At 52.7% G+C, this 7719-nt stretch overlaps 1 long non-coding RNA gene across 2 annotated transcripts in view; it reads right to left on the bottom strand.

Annotated features, from left to right (window-relative positions):
• Positions 1 to 5643: 5643 nt before the first annotated feature.
• The window catches only part of LOC106826360 (uncharacterized), a 36593-nt gene continuing 34517 nt past the window's right edge, over positions 5644 to 7719 (bottom strand). Inside the window, exon 4 of one of the 2 annotated variants that reach the window (XR_011493809.1) lies at positions 5644 to 6405. This is a non-coding gene — a long non-coding RNA (uncharacterized lncRNA). The remainder of the gene's footprint in view (positions 6406 to 7719) is intronic. The other variant, XR_011493810.1, reaches the window with a different exon arrangement.

The raw sequence follows: 7719 nt of genomic DNA, 5'->3' as shown, positions 1-7719 counted from the left end.
CTCTGCTGGAGTCTGGGTGGTGTCTACTCTCCACCATCAGACTGGGAAGTTAAGAACTGTGTTTCACTGCCGAATCCATTGGACCATGAAAGTCACCCATGGCCCCTCCAGGTCTCAGCCACTATTACCCCCTTTCCCCGTCCTCAGGCTCCCCATTTTGATCCAGGAGAGCAGCATAGTCACTGGGCTGCCTGCCACCTCTGACTGCACCTGGGGGCTTGGCAGACGGACAGCCACCTGTCTTGGGAGGCTCAGGTGGATGCTGGCAGGCAGTGGAGGCCAAGGGCCTCTCCACCAGAGACCCCCAGAAGCCCCTCCGGCATTGGAAGCTGGTGCAACAGATAGCTCAGTCACAGCGTCCAAATCCAGCTAGGCAGCAGCAGATGCCAGAGGAGCAGGGGAGAGGGAGGCCCCAGAAAGTGCCCCCTCCCCAACTGCTGCCCTTCTGGAAATCCTTTTGCCTCTTTTCCCTGCCAGCGCTCTGCTGTCCGCAGTCTCTTGAGGGGAGAGGTACTCATGGGTGGGGGGCAGAGTGGGAAGAACACTGCTTGGCCCTTAGAGGGGCAGCCGAGATTTATGGGACAGGATTTTTACAGGCTGGGGAGAGGCCCCAGGCAGGAGCTGTGGAGCCCGACAGAGGAGCAAACGCATAAAACCTCCTGACATGAAAGTCACAGCAGCAGGCCCCCCCCAGGCCTGTGGGTGGTGAGAGATTTACAGCTCTTGCACAAGGCCTGGAGGGGGCCTGGGGAGCTTCAAGGACACTTCAGAGCCAGAATAACTCCCCACCAAGGTCTTCACCTTTCTCCTCTAGGAAAAAAATTACTCACCAATAGAACAGGTTGGGGCTGCCAGAAAGATGGTTATCGCTGTAGGGACCCTGCCCCACCCGGAAAGTAGGTGACTCCCAACTTCCTCCCCCACCCTGGGCTCTCCTCTCTGCGCCCAGGTCAGGGAGAGGTGCCTGGGGCAAGGTAGGGGGACAAGGGGGACAACTTCCAGAAGGGCCCCCCCTCTGGAGACAGTGAGGCTCGTGCTGTCACGGTCCCTTTTCCCAAACAAGGAAAGGACACCAGTGGCCTGAAAGTGTGGCAGGAGTGTGGGTGGGTTCTGGCCAATTCTGGAAGAGTCCCAATATTTAGGGAATACTTTCAGAGTATGAAGCGGGGGGTAGGAGTCTTACCTGAAGGGAGACAAGGTTGGCACAATAATACCGGAAACACAAGAAGGCCCTGTGCTCGGTGGCCATCCTCATTTCAGCCACTGAGCCGAAAGGCTGAGCTGGAAACCTCATGAGCAAAAGGTACCTGGCCCCAGGCCCATACTTTCAGTTCTTGCCCACCAAACTCAGCTGCCGGTTTTCTCTTGGGCTGGACCCCTGGTTTCTTCTCCACCCATGGCAGGATTATGGAGTGGTCGATGGCCCTGTGTCAAGGGCTTGACATCACTGGGGGCAACTCAGCTGGTTTAAGGGTTTATTTCTGCCTCATCCAGACTCTGGACTCTGCACCCCATCACCCTGGCGCCCTACGCCCCCTGTACCTACATGAAAGCCCTGAACCTCAGCTGGGTTGGGAGGGGTGTACTGCCAACCACTTAAAAAGGCCTGGCAAGCGTCCTCAGACAGGTGAGGGGCCAGCGCCTTTGGACCGGGATGGGGGTGGGGGCTGCTGCTGGAAGATGGAAATCCTGGGCCAGGGCTTACAGCACCATAGGGAGGGGGCTGGGGAGGAAATGCACTAAAAGTTGACCCACCCTCTCTCCAGCCTAACTTTCCCCTCTCCACCCCTTAGTCCAGCCTCCCAAGACCAGAGCTGGCGCTGAGACAGCCAACTGAGTAATGTCTCGGGTGCCTAGCCAGGTGGGCATAGACTTGCCCATTGCCAGGCCCCACCCTGAACGGTCAGTCAGCACTCCCCAGGAACAGGCCAGGGGCACAGTGGGGAGAGAACAGAGGTACTGCCTTCCAAGCAGGGCACTGCTCTAATCTAGCCCAACTGGCAAGGGGTTGGGGTGGGAGCCCAGTACTGGGGAGAAGGGGGGCCGCTGTACCATCCTTTCTCCTGCTGACTGGCAGGCTGCGAAGGGAAGGAAGCCTAACCAGAGGTCAGTGCTCTAGCAGGACGGGGGAGGAAGTCAGAGAGGAAAGATGGCTTTGTTGCCTTGGCCCCAATCCCCCTGCCACCAGCTCTTAGACTACAGGTTCAAGGAGGAGTGGGCCGGGCTGGTCAGGACCTGCCCCCAGCCTGCCTTCCTCCCCAGCAGGTCGGGGAAAATTACTCTCCTGGTACTGCTTTTTATTTTTTGAAGCCAGATCAAAGGTGGGACCCAGCTGGGCCCTAGTAAAACCTCAGCAATGTGGAGCCTTGGAGTTTCAGCCGGGAAACCAGGCCCCGGCTGCAAGGGGTGGGGCGGTGTTAGGGGTGAGAAGAGCAAAGCTGGTTGGCTGGGGGTGGGGGTGAAGGTGGGGGGGCTGGTCAAGAACGATCAGTGACTTGAAGAATCCAGGCGAGGGTGGGGTCACCTGGGTTTCCACAAATAATTCTCCCAATCCCAGCAACCACGCCGATTGGAACCTGGGTTCATGTTAGCCAAATGTCATCCCACTTTTGCCTCACTGCCCTCTTCCGTCACCTGCTCCAGGGCATTACTTTGAATAACCAGGAAGCTCTGAGATTAGATAACTCGCTCCCTCCCACTGCAAACAAAAGCACATTCCCCCTTTCCCTGCCTGAGTTCGGACTAGAAAAAAGCATCTCCTTATTTCTCTTCTCCTTTCCTGGTGAAGACTCTGAGCCGAGATTGGGTCACGAGCCCCAGCACCACCTCTCCCCTCCTCCCTCGTTCCTGTCTTCTTTCGTAGCCCAAATAATCGCCCTTCTTGTTCCAGAAGGCTTTCTCCTTTCTCTCTAGAGCCGCCACATCTCTTCTCCTTTTTGGAATCACGTTGCCATCCCCAATATTGTGGCTGGAAGAGGTGAATGGGGTTTTTGTCCACACCGGTTTTCAGGGTGAGCTATCAGTGAGGACACATTGTGTGGGGCCCCCAGGCACCTCACATTTCTTTCTTCGTGAGTCCTGAAGTCCGGAGAGGCTTGGTCCTGACTGGTGTGCTGCCAGACACGAGGCATGTCCAACAGAACAGAGAAAGGTTTCTCCAGAGCCTTGGCTGGCCCTGAGAAGCCCTCCTCAATGATAATGCCGATGACTTTCCTTGTTACTCCAGGGCACCATCCTCTACCCCAGTTCCGGCTTCTCCCGGATGTTGAGGTTCCTGGCAAGGCAGATGTGGGATGGATAGTGACCATGTGCATGTGTGTGCGTGCATGTTTGTGTGTACGTGGGCACACACACCTAGGTGGGTTTGGAGGAAAGGAAGGGTCTAGAGGAAAGGAAAGAGAGAGTGCTATGCTACAAATTCTGCTGTCACTAATGCACTGTGTGACCTTAGCCAACTCCACCACCTTCTCAGGGCTTCGGGTTCCCCCAGCCATAAAATACGGGGTTAATTGTCCCTCCTAGGGAAGCTGGGAGGGTTAACTGGGCAATGGCTCTGAAGTGTCTAGGAAGAGGAGATCTATAAATATAAGGGATCATTAGAGGGTATTTTGCAGCTGTTTTGTGGGTCCCAATGTTATTATTAATATTATTGTTATTTGCCACCATTGCCCACTTCCCGAGTCTCTGCCAGCTGGGTCGGCACTTCCAGGTGGAGTTATGCTCCTGAGCCCAGCATCCCAGCCAATGGCCTCGCTGAATCCACACCTCCATACTCATGGTGTCGGGAGAACCCTCAGGAGGCTAGCGATGGCGACTGAGATGGGGCTTTGACAGAAGAGGGTTGGGACCCAGAAGCGAGAGGGAGACAGTGCCCACCTGGGGAAATTCACAACCTTCCCCCTTGACCTTAGGGATGTTTCCAGTCTGCTGTGGGAAGCCTGGACTCAGAGAAGCAGACATGGAGCTGTGGTCCTTGTGGTCAGGAGGGGTGGCGAGGGGCTGAGTGCAGGGGAGAGGCTGAAGTAGAGAGAGGCTGCTGGTACCAGACGTGGTAAAATGTGGTGGTTGGTAGGAAATGATTCCTTGAAGAGGCAAATGGCTCTTTTCACGGACTCTTTGTAGAGGCCAGAACATACTCTGTTTCGAGGTGAAGCAGGGTATGGGCCTGGCAAACAGCAAGCACTCAATGAATGCTCGTTAAACTGAATTTCCATGCCTGCCTCTCCTTCCTGTAAGGTTAAAAGCCCGGCTTCTGCTTTTGGAAATGCCTTGGGCGCCCCCTGGTGGCAACACACAAAGGCTGAGGGGGCACCAGTGCCTTTCATCCTTACTGGCTCCTTCTCCCTGGGGGTGCGCCTGCCCTTTCATCCTGAGGCTCCACAGACCGCATCCCAAGGGACTGGGGGTAGGAAGAACCAGGGAAGAAGGAAGAACCCTGTGGGGAAGGATGGGTGGAATGTTCTTGCTGGAAGATTCCATGGCAGTTGGTGGACAGCCATCTGTCTGGGCAGGGGAACCAGGGGACAGAGGGAGCTGATGAGTCAGGGCCCGGGTCAGGAGAGGCATCCCTGGGCAGTGGAGAGAGAGGGGTGACTGGGTGTGCACCTGGGGTGCGGAGTGGGGTAGATACATTTTACAGCCTCTGTCAGCTCACAGAAGACTGAGCAAATCTGGATAATTAAAATCATAGATGGACCTGGGAGAGAAGAAATAACCACAATTCATTTAAGCGAGGTGCTTGTCCCACCAAATCTTTCTCTGGGCATATAAGAGCATCCGGGATGGTCTGAAAAGTCTGCAACTTTGATTTCTCGGTAGGAGGAAAGAGATGAGAATGCAGAAATGGAAAACCAGAGCAGAGAAAAAGGAGAACCTGAGGCTACTGGGAAAATCCTTAAGGCAGAATGAGCAGCCTTTAGAAGGCTGAGTTGGCTGTAACTCTTCAAAAATAAACACAATAAAGCTTGGGTTGTAGCTATGAGTGAGGATAGTTAGGGCTGGAACATTGATAATCTTCTAGTTTCTGGACATCCACCACCTGCTGCACCACATGGTTCCTTTCATAGGAGGCCCCAGAAGGAATCTGGAGCTTCTTTTTTTTTTTTTGAGGAAGATTAGCCCTGAGCTAACTACTGCCAATCCTCTTCTTTTTGCTGAGGAAGACTGGCCCTGAGCTAACATCCATGCCCATCTTCCTCTACTTTATATGTGGGATGCCTACCACAGCATGGCTTTTTGCCAGGCAGTGCCATGTCCGCACCAGGGATCCGAACCAGCGAACCCCGGGCCACTGAGAAGTGGAACGTGCGAACTTAACCGCTGCGCCACCAGGCCGTCCTGAATCTGGAGCTTCTTAAGGGCACAGACTGTGGTTCTGCATCCAACCATCCAGGCCTCCCTCTGGCGCCCTGCGCATCCTTGGGGGGATTGATGATCACTCTCTGGTACTAATGAATTGGATGGGGGCAGCCACGTGCAGAAGAGAAGGACAGGAAGAATGTCAGGAAGCAGGAAAAGCATGAGACAATGAAGAGGGAAGAGGATTAAGAGGCAGAGAAGGAGAAGTGAAATGGAAGTGGAGGAAGCTGGGCCTGGAAGAGAAGGGGATAAGTCCATGAAGAGTATTAAAAGGATGCAGTCATTCAGTCAGTCAACAAACGTTTATTGTGCACCTACTATATATTAAGCAACGTGCTGGAAGTGAAAGGCGCAGTGGTGCATGAGACAAACATGGGGCTTTTCGAGTTGCAGAATGTGTAGCTTCGTAAATTAGAAATGGTGAGAAAGTGACAACTTAAAGAGGCTGAAAGCAGCTGGAAACAAGGGAAATATCGAGAGAGAGAGAACCTGCCCCCAGACACACCCGGGGAAGAGATGTCTCCCTGGTTGATGTTGAGACACAGCTGGAACCACCTGTCCCCACTGGCTCCACAGACCAAGGCAGGTAGGGTGGGTAGGGGAGAAATTCAGGAAGGGGAGGGACCGGAGTGGGTGGGGGTGGAGTTTTCCTTGGGTACCCCCAGTGGGAAGACACCTCTGGGCTAGTGAGTGGTTCTCAACATTTGGCTGCTTATGGGAATCACCTGAGAAAATTCTTAATCCCGTCACCGGGGTCCCATCCCCTGAGATTCTGATTTCCTTGGCCTGGGATGGGACCCAGACTCCAGAATTTATTGAAAGCTCTCTGGTGAGGCTAGAGTGCAGTCAGGGAGAAAGCGGGCATCCGAGGCGGGCTGCCCGGCCTCTTTCCTCTCTGTTGAGGACGGGGTCATCTTGAAGGAAGAGATCTGTGGAAGAGATGTTGTGAGGCGGTCTGGTGGAGTTGTAAACGACAAAAGCATAAGGAGGTCCCCTCCTTAGAAAGTGCCCCCTTCCTTGGCGGTGCTGAGAGAGGAGCAAGACAGCCTGGAAATAAAGAAAAAACAGGAAAACGGTGGCCTTTAAAAGGGAAGAACCATTCACGTAACTCAAAACTGCTACCGAATTCTTCTAAGGTTTTCTAGTCTGTCCCCTCAACCACACACTTGCTCACTTTTTTTTTTCACTTTGGGGTGGGAGCACAGTGCCCCCAGCTTTCGTCCCACGAGAGGTTTGGCAGTGGCCCAGCAGGACATTCAACCCCATCTCCACTCCCCCAGATCCCTGGGCCCCAAGGAAGCTGAGTCAGTGATCCCGGGTGGAGCCGTGGCCTGAGAGTGAAGCAACCTTGACTTGAAAAATGGCCTGGGAACAGAATGCATGGTCCATATCAACAAGCCCTACTTCGATGTAATTGTATGCAAATATTCATTGTTGAACTCAGCACGCATTTCCTGCCAATCCTCTTATACCAGCCTCAATCCTTCCACTGCAGCCCAGTCTAGCAGGGGAGTCAGAAGTGAGAACAAGTGTGTAATGCAGTGTGAGCGAGTGAAGCCCTTTGCATGTGTCGAGAACCCTCCAGAGAAGGAAAAAGCTATGGCTTGGCGGGAGTTCAGTGTTCAGACTTTGAGCAGGGTCTTGAAGGATGCATAGGAGTTTATGAGGAGAAAAGAAGGATAAAGGAGGAAGGGAAATAGAAGCATAAATGTTTAGGAACTGTGGAATCTTTCCTTGAGGCAAAAAGGTAGGATTTAAAGAAAGGGAATAGAAATGGGGGGGGGGGGCATGAAAATAAACCATGAAAGATACAAAAGGAGAGTGTGAAGGACCTTGTTTGCCTAGAAAGGAGTTTGGGCTTTTTTATCCAGTAGGGTTTAGGGAGCCAATAAAGGATCTTAACTAGAGGAGTGGCATCTTCTAAAGTATTGTTTTGCAAAGGCTAAGGCTGAGAGGGGTAGACTGGAAGAGACTATTATATTAATACTTATTCAGCAGTTACTGTATACTGGCCATTCTGTTCTATATTTTACTTTATCACAGCAACACTTTATGACAGCGTTTTTCAAACTGCCAGTCATGAGCAAGAAAAGAAAGTAAGAAAGAATAGGACAGAAAATATCGGTGCATCAACGGTAGGAAGTTAGTATCATTTTTGGAAACTGTGTAATACACTGTTACAGGAGTATAAGTGTACTAAGCCAGGATGCAAATGTATTTCTCACCCTGGGTTATGATTATTAAAAAAAATGAAAGGCACTGCTCTAAGGTGTAGGTGTGATCAGCCTCATTTTACAGATGAGGACACACTGCTCGGGGAGTTTCGGTACCCTGCCTCTCTGTAAGTGGGATGGTTAGGTT

This window comes from Equus asinus, chromosome 13, assembly GCF_041296235.1.
Source record: "Equus asinus isolate D_3611 breed Donkey chromosome 13, EquAss-T2T_v2, whole genome shotgun sequence".
NCBI classification, from domain to species: Eukaryota; Metazoa; Chordata; class Mammalia; order Perissodactyla; family Equidae; genus Equus; species Equus asinus.
Note: the sequence above shows the minus strand (reverse complement) of the source record. Positions and strands in the feature narration are given on the sequence as shown.